The sequence below is a fragment of the Lissotriton vulgaris genome, chromosome 3_2 (assembly GCF_964263255.1).
Source record: "Lissotriton vulgaris chromosome 3_2, aLisVul1.2, whole genome shotgun sequence".
NCBI classification, from domain to species: domain Eukaryota; kingdom Metazoa; phylum Chordata; class Amphibia; order Caudata; family Salamandridae; genus Lissotriton; species Lissotriton vulgaris.
In genome coordinates, this window is record NC_141690.1 from 185,181,144 (window position 1) to 185,207,385 (window position 26,242).

Below are 26,242 nucleotides of genomic sequence, written 5' to 3' on the forward strand. Positions count from 1 at the left end.
CGCGGCTGCGGCTCCCGGAAGTGCCGGAGGTTTGAAGCCAGAACCCAGCTTTTAACGCCGGAGGCCGCGGTCGATGCCTGGCTGTCACCAGAGAGCGCCTCTGACTACCGGGAACGGGTGTTACACACAGAGCAGGTGTGACGATCGACTGAAGTATTACGGCGCCATAACTTATGCAGCGGAGATCGGCAGGGGTGGGAGCTCATATGGCCTGCTCACGGGCGGAGTGACCCCCAGGGAGCAGTACGGACATTGCACCGGCAGCGAGGGGACTCTGGTTTGTTCTATTTCCCCCCCCAGTTATGGATTGCCTCTCCTCCCCCCCTACACCCCACCCGCCGACCCACCTGAACTCCGGTGGCGGTACTGAGGGCGGGGCGCCATCACGCATACACGTGGGGCTGCCCGGCGTGCTCCCTCTTCGTGGTATCTCTGTTTTTCCCTGACTGAGGAGTGCTGAGGCACTGCAGGGACACGAAGGGACCATGAGACACTGTGGGGGAGCTGCGGTGCTTGTGCGACTGGGTACCCCGCCGGAGCGGGCCAAGACCCCCCCTGTGAGGAGTGACTACCAGAGGGGCTTTGGACTCCCTATGACCGGGCAGGGGGGGCGCCGTGAGAGCTCCCGCAGCCCTTCTCATCCCCCCTTGAAAGACACGCAGCAAGCTGCTGCATATCGGCGGCTGGGGGGTCCCATCGAAGCGGATCACATGCCTCCTTCGGTAGACTACCCACCTGCAGGACATTAGACTGGTTGTGAATGGGCAGAGGGAGACGCCGTGAGAGCTCCCGCAGTCCTGACCCCCCCTCCCTCGATAGGAACGCGAGGAACTGTTGTGCCTCGATGATTGGGAAACCCGCTGGAGCTGAACGCATTCCCCCTTCGCGCAGGCTACCCACCAGCAGGGCTCCGAACTGGATAAGACTGGGCAGAGGGAGACGCCGTGTGAACCCCCGTAATCCCTCTCACCCCTCTCCTTGAAAAGACTACGGGATGCAGGCCATTGTGAGCAGTGCACCCACGCTACCACACGGAAGGCCACGTGTGGGGGTGCATGAGGACACTGGAGCTACTCTGTAAACACAACGCCCTATGGGGGATCGGACACTACATCCACAGTTAGATTCTGCCAGACGGGGTGACGCCAGGCGAGGTCCTGCCCGGGTGCCTGGTGCCAAGAGACCTGCTGGGCCGAGTACCAAGGACTGAGATCATCATACATAATGGTCCGCAAGGGAGGGAGGACGGTGGAGAGCTCTGGGGGTCTGACGATGGTACCTGAGATGCCGCCCACCGCTTGAGAGGGGGCACTATCGCTGCCCACCATGCAACATCAAACGGAAGGTCCACAGATCGATAAATTGGACATCATCCTGCAGGAAATTAGAGATTCTAGAGCGGTGCTGGAGCAACAGACGGGCACCCTGACGACCACAGTCTCCCTGTTGAAGGCGGATCACGGAAAGCTGACGGACAGAGTGAAAGAGCACGGCTGACCATCAGCGAGATCAAGCCAACTGTGTCAGAGCATACGGCCTCTAGTCAACAGCTCCAAACTCAGGTTGCCACCTTTGTGGACCGGGTGGAGGACGCGGAGGGCCGTAATCGCCGAAATAACATCCGCGTTATAGGCCTTCCGGAACGATGCGAAGGGACCCAAGCCGCGGATTTTATGGAACAATGGTTTCGGGACCATGTGGAAGACGAGGGCCTCTCACCACATTTCTGCGTGGAGAGAGCACATAGGATCCCGACGGGCAGGCCTACTCCTGGAAGGCCCCCACGCCCACTTATAGTGAGAATCTTGAATTACCGGGACAGGGACGTCCTGCTACAAAAGGCACGGGAGAAGTCCCTTATTCAGTATGACAACCATAAAATCTCCCTTTAACCGGACTACACCAACATGGTCCAAAAACAACGCTCATCCTACCTAGAGGTAAAACGGAGGTTGCAGAAAGCCAAACTCAAGTACGCACTGTTGTTCCCACCCGCCTAAAAATCGTGCACAATGGGAAAACCCACTCCTTCGAGAGCCCTTCAGATGCCGATGAATACCTGGAAGTGATGGGCATAGAAGGGAGCCAAGGACCCTCACAGTACCCGAATACCGACAGATCGAGTGGCAACCGGAACGCGAAAGAGAAGGAGCCCCCCAAGCCGAGACATGGAGGAATAAGGCGTGGACCCTCGCAGGCACAACAAAAGGAGAAGCAACTGGATGCTTTGGTGTTGGCAGGTACCTTCCGAGAGGATCCCAAGAAGATCACAACGGACTCTGAAGATAGTACGGTTCACTCAGACTCAGACCATAGTGTACTCCTATTCCCCACTGTAATGCCCCGCACAGCTGATGATGTGATGGACAATTACGGGAATGAAGACCTGACCGGAAGTAGCTGAACTGCATACAAACCGTATCGTATTTTCTACTATTTGCTTATGTGTTGTTAAGTAACTACTGTTGGGTCTCGGGAGGGAGTTGGATCTAACATGGGTGGCTGCCACTACTGCCCACGATTGCACTCTGTAATTACTCTTGATTGGGCACAGCTACCGTTTGTTATGTGTGTAAGGCACGGGTGACTGGTGATTTGTTTCCCCTTTTAAGCATTGGTAACATTGCCCCAAGGACAGTTTGCCGTAGAGCTGGCGGAGCCCGTGGGGCTGCAAGCAGAGACTGACATGGTGATCGGCCCCCCCCGATGGCAAATGCACTGGTTTTTCAGTCCTTTTGAGACTTGTTCATTTATTGGGCCCAGCTTGGTTCTTTAGCTGCGCCGTTATGGTTCTTTTTTTGTATGAGGGGTGGGGGGTGGGTGGTCTCCTGCCGGTTGATAAGTAGGGCTCAGGCTGGAGGGTATTGGAGGTTGCAGAGCAGGCACACATTTGAGTATGGCTGACAAGGTGGGGAAATATAGAATCACAACATGGAATGTGAGAAGACTGGGGCGGTACAGAAGAGGCACAGAATCCATGCCTTCCTGTTGAGACATCACACACAGATTGCTTTTCTCCAGGAATCCCACCTCACTGCATCAGAAGCTCTCAAAATTAGTAAAAAATGGAGGGCACAATCTTGTCTATGACCTATTCCGCTTTCTCTAGAGGGGCAACAATCTGGGTTCGACATGGCACACCGTTTTTGGAAGTGGAAAGGAGGGTAGACGATCAAGGGTGTTACATATTCGTGAGGGGTACGCTGAGTGGTACGCCAGTGGTGCTGGGCTCTGTCTATGCTCCGAACTTTGATCAAGACAAATTCTTACAGAGAGTGGGACTGGCGATAGCGGATTGGTCCACTACCCCCTGGATATTAGGGGGAGACTGGAATGTGATCATGGATCTGGATCGTGACAGGTCACATCCCTCCCTACAGGTGGCGGATGTCTCCCGGCTGACGGAGATATTTCGCACATGGGCGGCTGGTTGGAGCTTGCAGGACGCCTAGCGCTCCCTTCACCCCGAGAGCAGGGAATACTCTCATTACTCACACATTCACAGGCTCCACACTAGAATTGACCGGTTCCTTTGTTCTGTACCTCTGATTTCCAGGATTGAAGATCCGGAATACTTAGCAAAGACCTTTTCTGATCATAGGCCCCTCACATTCAACCTCCTCTGGGGCAAGGCTCCTACCCCGGTCCCCACGTGGCGCCTAGACCCACTCCTACTAGAAGATGGCCCTTTCAGGGCATCTTTGCCGGAGATATTGGACAAATATTTTGTGGAGAACTGGGACACTGCCTCCACGAACTTAGTGGTTTGGGATGCCATGAAGGTGGTGGTGCGTTGAGCGGCGATTGGACAACTGGTGGGTGCCCGACAGGAAATACACTGAAAACTGCTAGGCGTAGAGGACAGGCTCAAACAGTTAGAGCGGGAGGTAGAGGTTGATCCCACGAAGCCGGAAGAGCTGCAGTTAGAGAACATAGAGCACGCAGATACCCTCGAAACGTTACGGATCATTGACCACAAAGAATATATCCATCAATAACACACAGAGGTGGATAGGTCGGGAGCATTGCTGGCCCGTTTAGTTCAGGAGCACCCAGACATCCCGGTGATAACCAGAATTCGGACGCGAGACGGACACCTGGTGGATACGCAAACCGAGATCAACAGAGCGTTCCATGACCACTTGACTGCATTATATGCCCAGCCTACATGCGTCGACCCGGGTCAAATTACTGCCTTTTTGACTAACCTCCCATTCCCAGTCCTGGATGCCGAAGCCCAAAAAGACCTTCAGGGCCCCATTACACAACATGAGATCAGGGTGGCCATCAAGTCCCTGAACCGTAAAAAGACGCCGGGCATGGACGGACTCCCAGTGGAGTTTTATGCGACCTACTCAGATACCTTGGTACCAATCCTGGAGAAATTATACCGAACGGCATTGGTGGAAGGCCGGTTGCATGACTCCACGATGCAGGCATTAGTTGTCTCGCTCCCTAAACCCGGGAGGGATAGCCTAAATATGGTAAATTACAGGCGTTATCGATGCTCTCCACGGAATACAAAATACTCAGCAAAGCGAGAGCTCTGAGATTACAGACGCACCTTCCTGCCCTGATCCACAGAGACCAATGTGGATTTCTCCCAGGTAGGAGCACCTCCATGAACACGCGACGTTTACACGCGCTTATGGCGTCCGCTCCACCGACCCTCCCTTGAACGGGTTGTATAGCCTTGGATCTCAGACAGGCTTTCGACTCCCTGGCTTGGTCGTATATGTTCCCGACCCTAGAGAAGTTTGGGCTTCCCGCCTCCCTTTTGGCATGGATCAGATTACTTTATACCGCTCCGACGGCACGGGCGCGCACGGGGCAACATATCTCTGATGCATACGCGATCCATCGCGGCACTAGACAAGTATGTCCCTTGTCCCCACTGCTCTTTGTACTGGCCCTGGAGCCCCTGGCCCTAGCCCTGAGGACCAGGATGGCACGGAGTGGCATTCCTAGCGGTGGTGCCCAGCACCTGATATCGATCTACGTGGACGATATACTGTTGTTTTTCCGTGATCTAGAGACCGATCACACCGCCATATATGAGACCTTTGAGAGGTTCTCCGCAATTTCGGGACTGGCCATATATCCTGAGAAGCCAAGTGGCTTCTATTTCCAAGACACTCCGAATCCCGGTTCAATACCCTTCGGGCCCACCTTATTCCGGTGGCTCCCACCACCTTTAAATACCTGGGGATCCAGGTCTATAAGCAGCAGGAGGACCAGATAGAGGGGAATATTAAAAAAGCTATATCACGTCTCCGCGCCTCGGTGGGGTTTTGGACGACGCTACCATTATCGGTCATGGGCAGAATCACGATCTCTAAAATGGTAATGCTCCCTCGTATGCTTTACTTCTTTGTTAATCTCCCGGTCATCTTGCCACAGTCTATCTTTGACACTCTTAATTCGCTTCTCACCACTCTGATTTGGGGGGTGGGGAGACGTCGGATAGGGCTTCGTAAACTACAATTGGGGACCAGAGCTCATGGGATGGGGGCCCCGGACTTCAGAAGCTATTACTATGCCAGCTAGCTTCAATGGCTCTCCTACTGGACGGCAGGACGGAACCCACACGAAATAGACTACACGACTGTCAGTTTGAGGCGAGGAGAACTACATGCCCTGTTGCTCCCGAAGAGCCGCATTCCTGCGGAGTGCCATCCACTCCTCCGTACAGCTCTAAAATGCTGGCGGAAAGCTCTGGTATACACGTCCTCGGCCGAGGCGTACGCGGCTAACACCCCCCTGTTGGGTATCCCGACGCCACAGGGCAGGCTTACGGACAGAGCGCTTCAACCATCGGGGGAGGCGGGTGTGGAGAGGGTAGGAGACTTTTTCGGAGATGACCACCTTCTTACTCATGAAGCCTTCTTACAGGCCACTGGTGCCCCCCCTAAACTGTACCTACCGCAGTCACACACTACATACAACAAAGATGGGCACCTCAACGCCTACAACCCCCACAGCACACACTCGTACACTTATTGTATCTCATGGGTTCGGGAGGACACCTGGTCAGATGGCTGTACACAGGGGTCAGGGCGCCCGCTGCAGTCTCACTCACCTCGCTTATGCACACCTGGGCACAGGACACAGGCCAGGAGCTGTCGGACAAGGATTGGACCACGATACTAGAACACCCCAGACGGGTATCACGCAATGTCCGGTTCAGATTTATTCAGGGGATGGTTTTACACAGGGCATACCTGACCCCTATGCGACTACATAAAATGTTCCCAGACTCTCCCCATGGTTGCCCGCGCTGCAGTGAGGAGCAGGCTGGGTTCCTTCATATGTTGTGGTTATGCCCACGACTTCGAGAGTATTGGGTAGGGGTGTGCCGAATAATGCGAACGGTCACGACCCTGCCAGTGCCGGAAGAAGCGCTGTACTGTCTGCTGGGGCTGCGCAGAAGACCTAAGGCACTGAAAGCCCAATTGAAACTCCTAGACCTGGCATTGTTATTAGCACTCAGGACAATAACGATGAGATGGAAGTCCCCTAGACCACCCGGGATACACCTATGGCAGGCAGAAGTGCTTAGGTGGGGGAGGGCGGAGGGGACAACACTTAGGAGGGAGGAAACACGTGGTCTCCGGAAATTCCCCATATCCCAGGAATGGGAGAGTATGCTCATCACACTGGAAAGCGAGGACCTAACCCAGGCAGCGAGTACCGGACCGGGGAATTAGTCAGGAGAGGCCACAAGAACTGTAGAGAGAGACGATGTACCCCAGATCCTCTCACATCATAATCTACAACACCCCAAGATGTAGCAGACGCTGACGCCTACAATAGCCAGAAAAGTCCAATTCCCATCTATATGGTTAGAATTGTTAAACCGCCAGGGGATGGAAAGTTCAAGAAAGCAAGAGGGGGGGGGGGGGGGAAGAATGTTCGGACACTATTAATGTATATTCTCACGATGCTGACGCTTAGAAGCTTATGCGAAAGAATTGTGTGTTATTACTGTTATCGTCACCTGCTAGTACCACTGTAACGAGATAAGGGGATATGCACTGGGTGAAAATACAAAACAACAGCTGGTGTGTTGACACTGTTAAATGTGATGTACAGTCTTGAATACTGCAGCTGTGAATAAAGTTTTTCAAAAAGAAATGTACGTATGTACCACATTTATGTACTTTGACAATATACTAAATCTAACTTGCCTGTATATACTTACTTTGATGATATAGTGGTCAATAGTCTCCATTTAACACTTTTAAAATTGTTGTCAATATTTTAACATGCAACCTGGATTTTTTTAAATTTACTACATCTTTTTATTAACTTTGGTTAGCATACAGAAATTGTAATTGACAGTTATTGCATATGACAATAAAGAAAGAAAGGAAAGAATTCTATTTCAAAGTGCTCCCCACAATCAGAACCATTAGTCTACCTAAACATTTTCATCCATTGTGCCTCCTTGCCAGCCAGGACCGTTCCTGTGGGTGGAGGGTGAGGCGCAAACATTTCCTCTGTGGGAATTCCATTTGCCACATATTTCGTCCGCTTCTGTGTTTAAAGACTGCTTTTTCAGCCAACATGCACCAGTCCATATCTCGCCTCTATTCCTCTGATGTTAGAGGATCTTGTGCTCCTCATCGGCGGGTTATATAACACTTTGCAATTGTCATCCCCAAAGTCACCGAAACCTTCTCCATGCGGGTCATGTCTGTCGCTTCCCACATATCTTCCCACAGTCTAAGCTGTAGAGAAAGATTCTTCCCACACACTTGTCATAGCTCTGACACCACCGCTTCCTAATACTGGCGGATTCCTGGGCATTCCCATAATATGTCATAAAACATACCCACCTGGGTACATAATCGGTTACAGTAAGCATTTCTCTTTTTCCCATTTTAACCAGCGTGTCAATGAGTAATACGTTTTGTGGAGTACTTTGAGCTGCATCAGCCTATGTCGCATGGTGATAGCAGTTTCTCGGGGGGGGAGGGAAGAAAACAGGTTACTTACCTGCAACTTCAGTTATCCAGTATTGGTATCTTTCATAGATTAACATGCTTAGAATCATCCCCGCAGACGAGGTGGGAGTCTCGGGGTATAATAAAACATATACATAATAGTCATAACAACATTTTACGATAGGTTACTATGGACAGAAAAGTCACTACATTAGCCTATCTTAGTCCTTTTGCAAAAAGAACCAAACTTGGAACACTGCCAATCAGGCTGCAGAACCCTCGTAGCACAATTGACAGTAAGTATGCAATAGCGATAAGGTAAGCCTCTCCGGGGAAGAGAGTGGGTCGCATGTGAATCTATGAAAGATACCAATACTGGATAACTGAAGTTACAGGTAAGTAACTCGTTTTCTTATCCAGTATTGGGGTATCTTTCATAGATTCACTTGCTTCATGGATAAAGGATGTCCAGCCTTAGTGTGGCAGAATTGGATAGTAGATGCAATCCACCTTCCGATAGTGGATTTTGTCACAACTGTTCCTGGCTTTTGACCACCATATAAAATAAATAATTGATCAGATTTTCTGATGGACACAGTGCGTGAAATGTTTTAACATCCAAGGTATGCAAAGATTTCTCAGCAGAGGAAGATGGATTGGGAAAGAAAGAACACAGTATAACCGGCTCATTAAGATGGAATGTAGAGGGAACCTTCGGAATAAACGTTGGATTAGTTCTGAGAAGGACATAGTCATTGGTGAATTTCAAATGAGGTTGCTTGATAGTGAAAGCCTGGATTTCAGTGACTCTCCGAGCAGCGGTGAATGCCACTAAAAGCGCTGTTTTCCAGGAGAGGTACTGAAGGTCAGCTTTGCGAACAGGCTAAAATGGATGTTTTATGAGCTGCTGTAACACCAGTTTAACCCCTTCCGTGCTCCTGACGAGCTCAGCTCGTCATGAGGCACAGTGCTCCTGTGCTCATGACGAGCTGAGCTCGTCAGGAAGACACCCATTTCCATTATGGCCCAGCACAGAGGAAGAAAAACTCAAGCATCCAAGATGTTAAACCTCCATTCTGGAGGAGGAGCTCTGACGGATGGAAAAGTTCTGAAAAGCCCCTTTAGAAATTGTTTAATCAAGCGATTAGAGCAAAGGGATGCAGCTTCTGTAGACCGTCTGTAGGTAGATATGGCCGCTAGATGCAACTTAACCGACGTGAACATAAGACCAGACTTAGATAATGATAGAAGATAAGGCAGAACTTTATCTGAAGAACATCTTAAAGGTGGTATATTCTTGTCACTGCACCAAGAACAGAATCGCTTCCATTTCAGAGCATACGTTTTCAAGGTAGAAGGAGCCCTTGCTCTAGCAAGAATATCTCTGCAATCCTGAGGTAAATTTATCTCCTTAAATTGCGTGAATCCAGAAACCATGCAAGAAGATGCAATTGGACTGGACAAGGATGAAGAATCTGGCCCTTGCTCATTGATAACAGGGTCGGAACTGCTGGAACACGGTAAGGTCTGCGTTTGGACATTAGGAGAAGCTCCGAGAACCAATGCTGGCGCGGCCACTGCGAAGCAATGAGAATCATGCAACATGGTTCCATCTTGAGCTGGCTTAGAAGTCTTGGGATCAACAGTAATGCATATGCAAAGATCCCTGTCCATCTCATTATGAAGGCGTTCCCCCACAGACCCTTCTCCGGCTCCCAAGTGGCAAAGAATGGGCACTTCCGATTGCTTTTTGAGGCACAGAGATCCAGATTTGGTGTGCCCCACATCCGAAAAATTTGATCCACCACAGATTGATCCAACTCTCGTTCGTGCACAACTTCATAGTCCTGCTCAGGGTGTCCGCTAGAGTGTTGTGAATTCCCCGCAAATGTTCTACCTTTATCGTGATGTTGTGAGAAAGCAGCCATTCCCAAATGCTTTGAGCTTCTTGAGACAGTATATGTGAACGGTTACCTCCTTGCAAGTTTAAGTAATGCATGCAAGTGGTGTTGTTGGTTCTGATGAGAACTGTCAACCCATGAAGCCTTGGGAGAAAGAACTGCAACGCCAGGAAAATGGCACGAAGCTCTAAGAAATTGATATGCATTTTTGCCATTGCAGCTGACCACCTTCCTTGTATGCAAAGATCTTGGAGGTGTATGCCCACCCTTCTAAGGAGGCATCTGTGGTGAGGATGAACTCTTGTACAGAAGGTAGAAAAGTGAGCCCGATTGAGACATTCTTGGAGCGCATCCACCAGAGCAGCACTTCCCGCATAGTTGGAGTTATTCTCACTATGTCGTTGAACGACCCTCAGATTTGTAGCCATTGATCGTCTAGCTCCTCTTGAATCGGTCTCATTCTTAGATGGGTGTGAGATACCAATAGAATTACTGAGGATAGTATTCCCAGGAATGATTTGATGACTATCACAGAAGCGGACTGTCTTTTTTGGAGGTCTGATGCCAGAGAAATCAGACGCGATTGCCTTTCTTTTGACAAAAATGCTTTGTCTTGGGTAGTATCCAAGACTGCTCCCATAAATTGAATCCTCTGAGAAGGATACAGAGTTGATTTCTGACTGTTGAGGGACAGCGCCAGAGATTTTGACAGATGAAGGCATATGGACGTTGTTCGAGAATCCTGCAGTAAAAAGGAGCCTTTATTAGCCAATTGTATTTATAAGGGAAAAAGTTGTATTCCTTGTAGTCTGAGATGAACAGCCACCGGGGTCAGGAATTTTGTAAAGACTCTTGGTGCAGAACGTAGGCCGAAGGGGAGGACCTTGAATTGAAAATGAGCACCTGCCATAGTGAAACGAAGGAATTTCCAATGTTTGGGGTGAATGGGGATGTGGAAGTATGCATCCTGGAGATCCAAAGTTGTCATGAAATCTGCATGGTCCAGAAGCTGAAGAATCTCTTGTAGTGTGACCATGCAAAAGGATTTCTTTTGTAGATATTTGTTCCACTTTCTTAAATCCAGAATAGGCCTCAATTCCCCAGAGTTTTTCTTTATTAGAAAGAAGTGGGAATAAAAAACTTTCCCCGCTTGAGAGCGGGGAACTTTTTCTATCGCTCCTTTCGACAGCATGATTTTTGCTTCTTTCCTGGGAATAGCAAGATGTGGAGGATGTTTATTTAAAGGTGGGTGGGGAGGAGGGATTGTGACAAATTCCAGGGTATGCCCAAATTTAAGAATGTCCAATACCCACTTGTCTGTGGTTAGCCAATTCCAATTGTTGAATTGTTTGGATACATTTGGAATCCTGTAAATGAGTTGTGGCAGGGCTGTTGCAGGTGCTGAGAAGTCGTCACTGTTTTCTGGCAGAATCTCTGCCTTGAGTCTGTCGTCTTCTATTCTGCTGCCTATAAGCAGCAGCTGGCGGGGTTCTGTAGGACTGCTGTTGTTCATGCTGTTGATAATTAAATCTTCCCTGATTACCTTGGTTCTGGTATCTCTGATATTGACCACGAAAGGAATACGTTCCTCTGCCTCTAGAACCCCAAAAAGGAGTCTTTCTATATTGGAAGGTGCCAAGGGCTCTGGCAGTCTCAGTATCTTTTTTGATGTCTTGCAGAGCCTCATCTATATGTTTCCCAAATAACATATCCTCATCGAATGGCATGTCCAAGACCTGTGTCTGGACTTCGGGGCAAAATGTGGTAGATTTTAACCATCCCTGAATGTCTGAGAACTGCTGCTCCATCCAATTGACGAAAACCCAAGGAAGCTAGATCCATAGAAATATCAATTATTTCGGATGCAGCCGTTTCTCCCTCCAGGAGATTCTTTCTTGCCTCTTGCTTTTTGTCATCAGGTAAGTATTCAAGATATGGGGCAATGTCCGACCATAGCTGGCGTTCATATCTCCCTAGAATCGCCAGAAAGTTTGTAGCGTGAACTGAAGCACCCGCCATGGTGGTGAAGATCTTACCAATGTTATCAAAGCGCCTCCCATCCTTATCCGGCGTCGCTGTCACAGGAGTTGAAGGATTCCTAGACTTACGTTGAGCAGCCTGAGAAATCACGTAATGTGGTCTTGGATGTCCGGACAGGCAAAATGGAGCATTATCTGGTGCTTTAAATTTCTTATCGATTCCGGGAAGAATCGCATTCACTGAAAATGGATTCTTCATTATTTTTGTTCCTTCTTCCCAGATATGATCAATTAGGGGGATAGAACGGAAGGACCTCCTACTCTGGTCCTTAAAATCATAAAGGAAACAATCTGTTTGCTTTACAGTCATCGGAAGATGAAACCGGGTTGCTGCTCTCTCCATTATTGCGTGGAAACCTTCAATATCTTCAGGAGGGGAATCCACTGCTTGAGGAACTGTTGAAGATGGCGTAGGAATGAGGTATTCATCCCATTCATCCACAGTAGTAGGCGAATTTGGTAATTCCCCATCCTCTGCAACAGTATCATCATCATCATCCTGGACTAATTTTTGCATAGGTAAAAACTCCTGAGGTTCAATGATAGGAGCAGAAGGACCTGCATTCTGTACAATAGGAGTAGGAAGTGGAGTTGGAACAGGAGCTGCAGGTGGAAAACGTGTATTATAGTCCCTTACCATTGCCATGAGGTCTTGCATTAGGGCTATAGGCATTTGCACCATAGGTTCTTGCAGAAAAGAAGTCATCATCGTCCCACTCCTGATATTTGATCCGGAGTTGAGACGGGTTACGTGCCGGACTAAAGAGCCCATCGGCATCTGACTCCTCAAGATAGCGACTAGGAGGCAAGGGTGAAATATTAGAGACATCTTCATAATAATTTCTTGAAGATGGAAAAGTAGATGACAATTTTGTCTTTTATGCTTCAGCGTCGACGAAATGTACATAGACGGTGAGTCAGTGCCAGTTGAAATAGCCATAACAGAAGCTACTGTCGACGTTGTCATCATCGATGTCGTTGACAGAAAAACCACCGTCGACGATGTAGTCGTCGTCAAAGCCGCTGCCGTCGTCAACGGTGGACTCATCAGCGGAAGGTGGATCGTCATCGATGGGAGACCCGTAGACGAAAAGTGAATCGTCGTCGACGGTGGACCCATCGACGGGGTCGTCAACTGAAGGTGAATCGTCGTCGACGGTGGACCCGTTGACGATGGAAGCGTCAACGGTAGGCGTCCCGTCAACGACCAGGCAAGCGTCAACGTAAACTGGGTAGTCATCTTCGGGATCGTCAACGGCGACAAAGCAGGCAATGATATCATCGTTGACGGTGCCATCGTCGATGGAGCGATCATCGACTACGGGATGTTCTTCGTCGACAAAGAGGATGCACTCACCGGCTGGGGAGATTTCGTCGTCGATGGTGCTTTTTTCAACGTCTACGGGATCCTGACAGGCTGTTTTGAGGCAGTTTTCGCAGAAATCTTCCCTCTCTCAACAGATTTCACCTCAGAAGAGAATGAAAGCTTCTCTTTTCTAGAGGAATAGTGACCAGTCTCAGAATGAGGCTTTTTTAAGGTCTTACTCTGTCCCTCAGGGGGATCATCAGATATATCCCTCTTCTTGGCTAGAGGGGTGGAGGCCCGAGGACCAACACTGCCATCATCTTCTGAAACAACGTCAGATGTTGCCTTCAACTTCTCCAGCCAAACTAGAAATCTTCCCTCTTTGTCCTTCAAAGTCTTAGCAGGGAAGGTTCTACAAATCCTGCAGTCCTTAACCTTGTGTGCTGGATAAAGACAATAAATACATTCCTTTTTTTTTATTTAATATATTTTAATTGGGATTGTGGTACATTAAAAGGACATAAATAATTCATACAATATATACAGCAAAATCCAGGGCTCGTGCCCGACAATTAATATAATGTACACATGATCAGCACTAAAAACACATTTGAGGGGGGAGTATACAAATTTGATGTTAAATAGGTTACAGCTAAAACCCAGAGCAATTTCAAAACACATCATACTCTTGCCGCCCTCCAGTTTGTAACCGGGGCCCAGAGGCGTTTACCCATCTTATGTTTCTTAGACCCTTTCAGATCATTTATTTATTTATTTATTTTCTGGTATTTGTAGAGCGCGACACTCATCCCATGGGATATCACGGCGCTGTAAGAAAAGGAGACTACTGAAACTGTGCTGGGGAGTTAGTTTTTGGGAAAGAGGTGAGTTTTTAATTTTTGGCGGAATTGGAGGTAGTTAGTGATGTGTCTGAGGTCCACAGGTAACTCATTCCATCTTTTAGCCGCCAAGTATGAGAAGGCGCGTCCGCCAGTCCTTGCTTTGTAAATGCGCTTGGATTTTGCCAGAGCTGAGTTGTTAGATCTTAGATTCCTGTTGGGGATATAGAATTCGATTTTCCCTTGAAGGATGGTGGGGCCCGTTTTATGAAGGGCTCTGTGCGCGTGGCAAAGTAGTTTGAAGGTGGCCCTCTGACGCATTGGTAGCCAGTGAAGTTTTTTTAGGCATGCAGAGGCCGAATCTCGCTTGCCTTTGTTACAGACCAGTTTAGCCGCCTGGTTTTGTAGGACCTGTAGGCGGGAGAACAGTTGCTCGTTCATCCCTTCGAACAGGGCATTGCCGTAATCTAAGTGGCTGACCAGGAGGGCCTGGGTGATTGTGCGTCGACAGTCCAGAGGTATCCAGGAGAAAATTTTTGGCAAGAGTTTGAGAATTGCAAAACCTTTGCCCCAGAGTATGCGTATGTGGTCTTTCATGGACAGGGCATCGTCCATCATGATGCCAAGGTTTCTGGCGTACTGTTTCGGGACGGGGGATAATCCCAGAGACGGTGGCCACCATGTGTCGTTCCATGAAAGTTTGGCTCCTCCGAACAGTAGTATCTCCGATTTTCCGGCATTTAGTTTTAGGCAGTGGTTGCGCATCCATTCTGCCATTTCGGAGAGACAGCTGTGTAGTTTTTTCTTAGTTGTTTCCGACCCTTCATCCATTGTCACCATCAGCTGAGTGTCATCGGCATAGGAGCATATGCCGATGCCCCACTTTCTTCCAATGTCGGCCAGAGATGAAGACACGACTCAATATTATGTATCCCCAATAGTCTGGAGAGCCACATCTGGAAAGACGGGGCAGACGCATCCTTCCAACCTGCGGAAATCATGATCCGGAGTACTGCTACTGATATAAAAACTAAAGCCTCTTAATCCTTTCCCAAACTCAACTTTGAGTCAGTGCCCAGCAACATCAATTTAGGGGATAGATCAATTCCATGACCTAGCAGCCCCTCCCAAAATGTCATTATCTCGCTCTTAATTGAGTCCAGCCGGTTACAGTGGAAGAACATATGCAGCATGTCTGCTTGACCATCACCATCACTACATCTGGGACACCCTTAATCCCCAGGCAAATAGCTTAGCCAGCGTATGGTACAGATTAAATATTGTTTTGTAGTGTTGGGCCCGAAGGTTGGAGGCTCTAAATATCTGTTTATTCATATAGAGAGCCAGGTCCAGGTCAACATCTGGGTCCCTCAATTTTATTGCCCAATTAGATTCCGTCTTCTCAATATCATCCTGGATTCTCTCTAATAGGCAACTATACACAACTTTAATCTTTTTACTGCCTCTTGCTAGTATCTCAACCAAGGGAAAATCATCAGTGGCTGATAACCTGGGTCTTAGTGCCCTTATAGTGCGAGCCAGTTGGCCATATAGAAGCCAGTGGTTCGCTGGAATACCGAACCTATCCTCCAGTATCTCAAACCCTAATATCTTGTCACCTTCCATGATGTCTCCCAGGGTCTTAATACCCAATCCCTTCGAAGTCTGAAAGTTGCCATCGGTTTTCAGTTGAGGAAAGAGATTGGAGTTGCCGAAATGTAGGTACGAATTCAGTTTAGGGACATTAAACATTTTAAGATAGATTTCCAAATTAACCAGGCACCATACAGAGTCTTCAATCGCGCTTTTTTATAGAATCGCCATTCTATTTCACAGAGCAGCAAGCCAGATGCCTTGCCACCCAACAGCATTCTAAAAATCGGGGGCGGGCCATGACCATCAAAAGCCACAGTCCCAGAATCCAAATCACATTGGACAAAGATAGACATTTGAATCAAGAGGCAGGACCAGTGATACAATCTTAAATTAGGAAGAGCCATCCCCCCCCCTTTCCTTGGGCAGCGACATAAGGTTAGTGGAGCGCCTAATTCTTCCATATTGCCAGACGAATCTTATAAAAACAGACTCCAAGTTTTTCATTACTTTTTCATCAATAAATAAGGGTATAGCGTAGAAGAGATACAGCACTCTGGGAAACATTAATATTTTTAGAGCGTTTACACTCCCTACCAGGGAGAGATGCAGGCCATCCAGTCTTTTTAATTCGGTTTCTATAGCCTTAATAAGGGGGGGATAGTTCTCCACTATTATTTCCACTGATGCATTTATTTTAACTCCTAAATATGCGGCAGAGTCAACAAATCGATAGTCGGACTTAATGATATTCTTTGAACATATGATCTGCGTTTTAGATTCATTTAATAGATATCCTGACTCCCTACCAAAAGCTTTAGCCATCTGCGTAAGGATAGAGAGAGCCTGTTGTGGATTAATGGTAATCACAGCAAGATCATCGGCGTACGCCAAGATTTTGTTTGGATGGCCATTAAGTATCACCGGAGTTATCCTTGGACATTCTAGTATCTCCTGAATAAAAGGGTCGATGTAGAAGGCAAAAAGGATAGGGGAGCAGGGGCAGCCCTGGCGAGTTCCTCTCTTGATGTTAATTACCCCCGATTTCTCACCCATAACCGTTGCTACCGGATCAACATACATTGCTTTGAGAGCTCCAATAATTTTATCACCAAAACCTCTCCCTGCCAGAATACTCCAAAGAAAGCTCCAAGCAACACGGTCAAAGGCTTTCTCTGCGTCGAGGAGGATCATGGCCATCTCTCCCCCCGCAGCAGCCTGGACATCAAACAGTGTTATTGCCTACTAGTATGATCTGTTGTGCCCCGACTGGGGACAAACCCATGCTGCCACGGGGAAACGAGACTACCAAAGACCCTACCCAACCTTTTAGCCCAAATTTTAGCGTATAGTTTTGTAACCTGATTAATTAACGTTATAGGGCGGTAGGACCCTGGTTTTTCCATCGGTTTACCCTTTTTATGGAAAATAATGATATTTGTTTCTTTCCAGGAGTCCGGCACCACCCCTGAATACAAAACCCTGTTGAACAGATCTACCAAGAGTGGAACAATTTCAACTGTTATGGCTTTATATACCTCAAGGGGGATCCCATCTGGGCCTGACGCCTTTCCCGGAGCTAGTTCCCGTAGTGCAGCTGAAACCTCATTTATTGTGATAACCTTATCTAATTCTTCTTTTATTGCCTCATTCAGATGGGGACCCTTATCTCGGCATTCCTCCCCTGGGTTTTTTGCAGGAGGTTCATATTCATATAGCCTCTGGTAGAAATTCTCAAAAACCCTAAGTATATCTTTCAGTTCGGTGTATTCTTTCCCATTCTCTTCTATGCGGGCGATTGAGTTCTTAGCTTTTTCCTGCCTTAACCGGAGGGCAAGGGCTCTCCCAGCTTGCTCCCCAGTTTCAAATCTTTTTGCCCTAGTAGTCTGAAACTCCCCTATTGCTTTCTGGGTTATCTCCTTTTGAAGTGCTGCTTTCACTGTTAAAAGTACGTTTTGTCTTTCGATACTATCCTTTCCTGAGGCTATATCTTTTACATGTTGTTCTTCCGCATTCCCAAGTTTCAACATTAATGCATCCACCTCGCCTCTATCTTCTCTTCTAAGCCTTGCAGAGCAGCTTATGGTCTCCCCCCTTAAAGACGCCTTAAACGCCTCCCATACCCCGTTCCGTGAGGTGCTATATCTATTTGCTGCAAAGTACTCGCTAACCCATTTTTTAATATGATCTGTGAACCTTTTATCAGCAAGTAATCTTTTTTCAAAGGTCCAAGGGTTTCTTTTCCTTCCAACCCTTCCCAAATCGTAAGCTAGTATGAGAGGGTTGTGGTCTGAAATTAGTCTCAGGAGTTTGAAAATATCTACTTTTAAAAGTTCAGATGAAGAGATAAAAAAATTATCCAGCTTTGTATATCTCTGGGCAGGATTAGAAAAATAAGTGAACCCATAGTTCTGAGGTATTTTGACCCCCCCAGACATCCTGCAATCCATGTGAACCCATAAGGGCCTGCACTGCACGATAGACTAGGTTTCCGCCCGGCATATGATGTAGAATTACCCCAATCGGCCGAAATATTTAAGTCTACTGCTACTATTAGTGGGGTAGACCAGCCAACTAGCTCTGCTTCAAGAAAGTTAAAGATCTCAGGGTCGTCTTGATTACGTAGATTACGCAAAGTGTGGGGCCCAATTCCAATTCTGCTACTGCCCATCTTCTATTACTATCTACTTTTACTGTTTTTGCCTTGCCCAGAGATGTTCGAATTAAAATTGCAACTCCCCTAATTGTTGAAGTCTGCGTTGAACTTGCGACTAGTTCGAAGCCTTTGAGGAGAAGTAAATTGCGTTTGGACCAGGGGAGGTGAGTCTCCTGTATACAAAGGACATCAATTCTCTTGTGCTTCACCAAATAGGCCAGTCTCTGCCTTTTCTTCCAATCATTCAAACCCCCCACATTGATAGTACAAATTCTAATGTTTGCCATTCTGTTGAGTTATAGTGTATACATCAAAAAATTGCTCCTTAGTCAATTTACTCGTACCGATATTTTACCCTACAATGTACCATTCCCTTTTTTCCCCTTTCCCCCCCTCTCCCCAAACTCCACCCTCCCCCATCCCTCCAACCCCTCGAACCCAACCTCCCTTCACCCCACTCATCCTGAGACCCCTAAAGACCCCCCCTCTCCCTACTCTGCGAGGCGCTCAGATCTAGTCTGTGCCTGTGATGGAGCACGGTGAAGAGCAATGAGGACAAATATACACTTAATCAATTATCTGTTTCTAATGAGGAGCCCCAGAAAACATACTACATTAATAAAGAAAGAATATGTGGCCGAACATCACCAAGGGTACCCCATCCACTGCTCAGTTATCTCCAACACCCACTGAAATCAGGCTAGCCCACCTAAGTACATAGAGAGTCTAAATATTCTTTAGCCTTAATTTCTGAGGTGAAAAACAGTGTCTTTCCATTGTTAATAACTTTTAGCTGTGCCAGGTTTATCAGGAAAGCCTGCACATTTTTATCCTGAAAGGGCGTTATCATCCCTCTTAGCCGCCAGCGTCTCTCCACAGTGGTGTGGCAAAAGTCCGGCCTGACGAAGAATGAGATCCCTTCAATACTCCGTCTTGCATTTGGCCTAGCCAGGTCCGATATGGCTTGCCTCAAAATAAAGTTTCCAAAGAAGATCAGGACTGCCCTTGGCTTATCCCTCTCCTTGGAATTCCTTCTTACTTTGAAGGGAGTACGATGGATTCTTTGCACTTCTGTGGGCCAATCCCAGCCACTCAGTTCGGGGAATGCCTGCCCGAATAACTTTATGATGTAAGCCCTAATATCGGCCCCTTCGGCCCCCTCCGGGATTCCAAGAACTCTAAGATTGTTCCTGCGTAGCCTGTTTTCCATTTCCTCAAGTTTCCAGTGGATGTCCACCATTTGAGAGCTTTGTGAATTGACCTTGGAGACTGCCTCAGCGACTTCGGTTTCTTTTGAGACAAACCTGTCCTCTAGGTTTGCCACTCTGTCACCTGCGTTGGCGCAGGCCTTAGATAACTTCCTGACTACTCCCTGCATCTTTTTCATGGCTGCATGGGATTTCTGAGCAATGATTTCCTGGTGTATTGTTGTCAGAAATTGGCCTGATATATGATGTTCACTAGTTCTAGTGATCACCTTGTATCAGTCCAAACAACCCTTATGGTGATTGGGTGTAAGTTAACCTTACAGACCAGCTATCCTAGTAGCGTGGACAAAAGCAGTCTTTAGGCTAAACTCTTTATGGCATGTGAAGCCAGCTGTTTTACCACATATAACCTTTGAATACCAAATGAAAAGGACACCACACAGTAGTTATGAAAATAAACAGTTATTTATTATCTAACATACACCTCTGAACTCTTTATGAGGTCAGAGGGCTAAGCACATGACAAACTCTTAGGAAAAATACTTTTAAGTTGCACGATTTACAATGGTGCCCTAGGGGCACGGCAAACCATATACTAGATAAATGGAATGCGAAAGTCACTTAAAGGAATGGAGCTGTCCAGAGGTTGTAGGATCGCTGGGACCACGCTATACTAACTGGAGGTAAGTAATAGGAGGCCCACGGAGCGCGTGTGCAGAGTGTGAACTCACACGCGAGATGCGTACAAACGTCTATGGACAGTACAGTTTAAAGAAAAGGTGAGTACGGACGTTCCTGACTAGATAGGACTGAAACGACAGTGGAACTGGACACTAGGATAGTCAAGCTACCCTTGAGCACCGAAATGCTTGAGTTACCTCACCCACAGGCTGCGGGTGCATAGGTGCGAAGTCGTGCCGGGTTTCCGCGTCGAAGTCTATGGAGCCTTGAAGAAAGATGCTGCAGGCGACCAGGAGGAAGATGTCCGGTGCAATCCAAGGGTGGATTGGTGAAGAGAGGAACCTGAAAGCAGAGGGGACAATGTTCAAAGTCACTAGCCAGTGACTGGAGTGGAACCAGGAGTGGAACCAGATGTCGTCGTCGCGATCAGGTGAAGGTGGACGCTTGTCTCTGCAGCCACGTGGACCAGGTGGCGTCTTCGATGACCAGGATGGAGGCACGAGCTGTCCCATGCAGGCTCTCACTGTCGGCGGTGTCGTCTCCGGATTCGGGTTCAACAGGCCTTGGCAAAGGCAACCCACGCGGTGAGTGGAAACGGCATCTGGAGTGGACCAGGAGGGTCCGGGGTGCTCTTCTTTTGGAAGGGAGCAAGGGCCAGTCTGGAGCAACCAGACCAGCAGCAAAGTTGTCGGTGTTCGTCGTCTAGGAGGTCACTAGCCAGCCGCCAAGTGACCCGACAACGCGTCGAGCAGCAAACAGGCAGAAGGGCCCCACGCAGATCTCGTGGATGCTGGAGGGCTGATCTTCGATGCAGGAGCTGCTCGGGGTTGGGGCTTCTCAGTCCTCAAAGCACTTGAACGAGGAGGCCTCGGAAGTCGTGCTGGAGCGAAATGCTGCTTCTTTCAAGATGGCCGGTCCCTAGTGTCTCGTCGCACCCACGGGTCTCAGCTCGGCTACAGATGTGGGTTGAGGTCGGAGAGGTCTGGGAATCTGGGTCTCGTCAGGCTCTGAAGTCTGGATCCTTTGCAGGGAGACGACAAAGGGAAGTTGCAGTACGCAGATGGTGCCTGCAGATGCAGGGTGGACACTCCTTGCCCACAAGGGAGATTCCTTCTGTCTTCTGTGGAGCAGAACGTTGAGGTCCAGAGTTTCTTCTTGTGAAGTTGATCAGGATAATCTAATTTGGAATGGGACCAGCTCCTACCTTTATTCAGCTAAAGGGGGCTGCACTACGACTAGGTCCCTCCTCTGGGTGTGACCAGGAAGGGGGGTGGTTACACCCCCTTTCCTTTGTCCGGTCCTGCACCAGCTCTGGGGCTGGAGTGCCCCAGGAACTGGTTTGGACCGGCATATGCACAGGGACACCTTGTGTGCCCCAGGCATGTCTCATTCCTTTCAGCCCTGTCCTACCTAATACACAAAATCCTGTCTGGGGTGGTGCTAGCACCTCCCAAGGCAGGAAACCCTTTGTCCAAGCCTCCCTCGCTGGAAGGACTCCCAGCAGCAGGAGGTCAAACTTGTGTCTGTGGTGGCAGCATCCATTTTGTGATGCTGAGGCTCGAGTTAACTTTAACCGGGGTTCACAGTTACATACATGTCGTGACCCTCTAGAAGGGTGGAATGCTAACCCCATTGCCAGAATTGGCGAGGGGTTAGTATTCCAATTCGTATGAAGCCTTACTCGACATGTTTTGATAATGCGATACCAAAGTTAGAAAATAACTGCGAGGATTATAATGCACTTAAGAGTATATGGTACGCGTTATCATGGAACAGCTATTAGGAATTGGTTCCGCAAGCTGCAAATGGGCTCAGCTCATGCCAGAGCACCATCTCACATAATTCCAAGCACTTTGCCTTCAGGATTGATAAAGCCTGCCATAGGAGTGACTGATAGGAATATATGTGTCCATTTTAGGGTTAGATATAGGAATACTATATCTAAAGCAAAGGGTGATTACACCACCTTGCTCCAGCTGTCGTGCAGCCAGTTGTGTCAGATTTGGATGGCCAGCCAGGGGTGGCATAATACATGCTGCAGCCCCTGGTAGGCCCTGGGTGCACCTATGGCCTGGGTACCTAAGGTACACTGTACAGGGACTGATAAGGTGACTCAGTATCCAATTAGATATGTACCTATAGTACATGGAATCCATTTTACAGAGAGAGCAGTGGGCCTGGGGTCCTGAATAGCAGGGCTCCAGGTCAACTAATTCGAAAAACCAGCAAAACACCAGGCAAAAAGTTGGGGGCAACCATAGTCAGATATCCACCTTCCTACAATTGTCTCCAGGAGTGACATCTGAGCTAGCTCCGAACTAGGGCTACCCTGCAATGGCATAGCTGAGGAATGGTCCCAGCTTAACTCACGCTGGGCAACACCCTGACCCTTGCTCGCCGTTCCTGACACTTTTAGAGCTGTGGCTGGTTGATCCAATTTAGGGTCGCTATCAGAGTCTAGATAGGAAGAGCACTCTTCGTCATCCTCAGACCACTCTACTCCATCTGAGGCAGAGAAAAAGACTTGTCTTGGGGCGTTCTCCTTCCCTTCCCCAACTTCAGCTCCATTAATTGCCATATCATTGCTCTGTATATCTTGTTCTCCCAAGATTTCCTGATTTAAAGTATCTAGGTCAGCACCCAAACTAATATCAAAAATAGCCTGTACCGTCCCCTGGAGGTTGTCTGTTCGCGACTCAGTAACAGTATGTTCAACAATATGTCCCTGGAGCGATTCATTCTCTCTTACTGTTACACCAATATTTCCGGGGGTCCCGCCTTTTGTAGTCGTCTCAACCGCTACTTGTTGCACATCACCCTGCGGCATTGAATCTGAAACGAGGGGAGGAACCTTGGAAAGGGGGGGTTCGCATCCATCAGCGCTAACTTGATGAGCCTCCGCAACAGCTTCTAACTCAAGCTGTGCCCCCCTTGGGGTGCGCCCCATCTCCTTTGGAATATCTTCGCCCCCCTTCTCCTTACCGGATTTGGCGAACAGGTCAGCGATTGATGTTGTAGCTAGGCGAGTCCGAGCAGCAGTTTGCTGTTGCTGTTGCTTTTTCCTGGCTCGCTCCTCTGTTGGGGGTGTTTGTGCTCCATTTGGATCAGCCGTAACTTCCTCTCGCTGTGGTTGTTGTTTTCTTTTCCCCATCGCGGCTTTTGTGGCCGCATTAACTTTAGGAGGCATATCTTTAGGGGGTATAGCTCGCCTCAGCACAGCGTCGTTGAAATGATTCTGATCTTGCTGCCGCGCCCTGTGGATCGCTACGCCGGGTCTCTGAATAGGTTCCGATCTCCTCAGCTGCAAAAACCTCCGGCACTCGCTCCGCCCTCCTGCAGGGTCACGCCGCTTCCACTCGGGTGAGAGAATGGTGAGTACGTCCGCCAAATCCACCAAGTCCCGCAGCAACTGCTTTGCTGATCCACGGCAAGCCAATACTTCGAAAGAGGTATCCTTTTTAATCGTGATAGTTTTCCGCCAGCATATCGGGACGTCCCAGGCTGTGTCTAACTGTTCTGGGTTCCGATCCAGCTTGTCCTCACCGCTTCACAGCTTCAACCGCTACTAAGCGGCCGCCATCTTGCCCCGCCTCTAAAAATAAATACATTCCTTGTAGGATCCTCAAAATGTAGTCTATTCTTCCCACATGAAGAACAAAAGCAAAAACAAGCTTTTCTTTGAAGAATCAGACATAGCTACTCACAAAGTTCAACCAAAGGTGAAGAAAACTGAGCAGAGCTCAGGGAGACTCCCTGTCACACGAAGTGTTGTAGAAAATCTAAGGGTTTGCCTCTCTGTGGAAGGTTCTAAGAGGGTGCTGCAGCCTGATTGGCTGTGTTCCAAGTTTGGTAATTTTTGCAAAAGGACTAAGATAGGCTAATGTAGTGAATTTTCTGTCCATAGTGGCCTATTGTATAATGTTGTTATGACTATTATTTATATGTTTTATTACACTGCGAGACTCCCACCCCATCGGCGGGGATGATTCTAAGCATGTGAATTTATGAAAGATACCCCAATACTGGATAAGAAAGTGCTTCCTGCCATTCCCCATCTAGGTTCCCTAAATCTGTTTGCCATTGTGAGCAGAGTCGCACAAGGGGGTCTGAAAAGTTATTGATTATATTTTGATATGTCATGGAGGTGGCTGTTTGAGTCATGTGGTCCGTCAGTAGTCTGTCTTCCAGGGGAGAGGCCTCCGGAAGGTCTTCATCAGTTGGGATAGCTGTTGTCAGAGCATGCTGTATTTGCAGGTATTTAAATGTTTTGGTTACTGACGTTACATATTCGTTTTGTAATTCTGTGAATGTGATTATTTTTCCCATGACCCACCGGTTTCCCACCCTTGAAATGCTGATGGTGTTCCATTTGTGAAATCCTGCATAGGAGCCGGGTCTCCCCAGCTTCTAGGCCTCCCATAGGGGGTAGCCTGTGTCACTTTGTTATGCCATCCCAGTTTCTTTGTCACTCGATGACACAGGAAGATTGTTTGTGCTGTTGGACCTGTCAGGTGTTGACAGTTTTTATTTGTGTATAGGGCCCAGAGGAGCTTGCAATCTCTTGTGATGCAAAATAAACATTATTCTTGATCTTGCTGAACAGGCAATAGGGCATTAACCTCCTCCTCCTCTTTATGTTCCAATAGTCTCTGGAATAGCAGAGATCCTGCTATCCCTTACTTAGACTGGAAGTCTCCAAAAAGGGATTGATGCTTTAGCGTCGGAGGCTTTACTGGCTACTGGCAGGAATCCCCTAAAATGGTAGAGATATAAGGAGGTTGGTGCCATATACATTGATATATCATTACTGGTTCAACAGTATGTGGAACTTTGGTAGGGCTAAGATTGTCAAGGCACAGCAAAATCTGTCAAGGTGTTTAGAATGTGTAACTAATATACAAATTGTCCCCATTAGAATTCTTGTATGTAAATCTTTCTCATAGATATCTGTTAGATATACAGAAAACATTTCTCAAATGTAACTACTGCATCAACGACCAAACAATCAGCAACATGACTTGAGGCACACACAGTTCCATTGTATCTTTACAACAAACAGCAATAAGGTCACCTGGGGGTATCACCGTAAACATGAACAGAGATAATGCAATTTTCCACATTTGCCAGACATGACCAAGCACCACAAAAGATCAACAACAATCAGCAGGGCAGAGCAACATCATCAATGTCCCCAGTGTCCTCTCCATGCCCCCCAATGTTTTCAAACTTTGATGGGCATCCCCATCCCTCATATGTAACTTTTTCCACCCTATGCACCAATCCATGTCTCTGCTCCACTGTTCAGTTGTAAGTATAGTTTCCACTCGAAAAAGCATAGCCACATTTTGCCAGGCCAATATCAGCCCGACATTGCAAAAAAACACCACTTATGACTACTGGGAAACTTATTCCACCCAACAGGATGACCACCAGACAGTTTTGCTGAAACTTGGCTGGATAATTGAACCGATTTATCCTGCCCTTGATATTGTCTACCAGGTGTGATCGAGATCCTGTGAGGTGGGTTCTTTAAAACCCACAGTACTTGCCATTGGCTTTAAGTTATGGTAGAATATTTGTAGAGCGCATGACTGCCCCTTTAACGGGGTGTCCCAGCTCTATATTCGGAAAAGGCAAGACCGGCAGGGGAAAGGTAATTTAGACAGAGAATAGCCTGGGGGCATATTACCAAGGGCATTATCGCCGCATTAGCAGGACTTTTTCCCGCTAATGCGGCGATAATTTTATCGCCCTATTACCAAGCTGTCGCTAACACCAGTTAGCGACAGCTGGTAGGCGATAGCGGGCCTTTTAGGGGCCCACTTTGCATGTCAGCGATAAATATCGCTAATGACATGCAAAGTGGGCGTGCCAAGATGTTAGCGACTGAAAATAGTCGCTAACATCTCTAACTCCTATTAACAACTTTTGGAAATATTCGTGCTAAGCGCGAATATCTCCAAAATCTAACGCCTGCTAATAGCAGTTCTTAGCCATGTTATCCAATGGAAGGTGGATAACATGGCTAAGAGCATTGTCACGATGATGCATGAATATCGCTGATTTTTCAGCG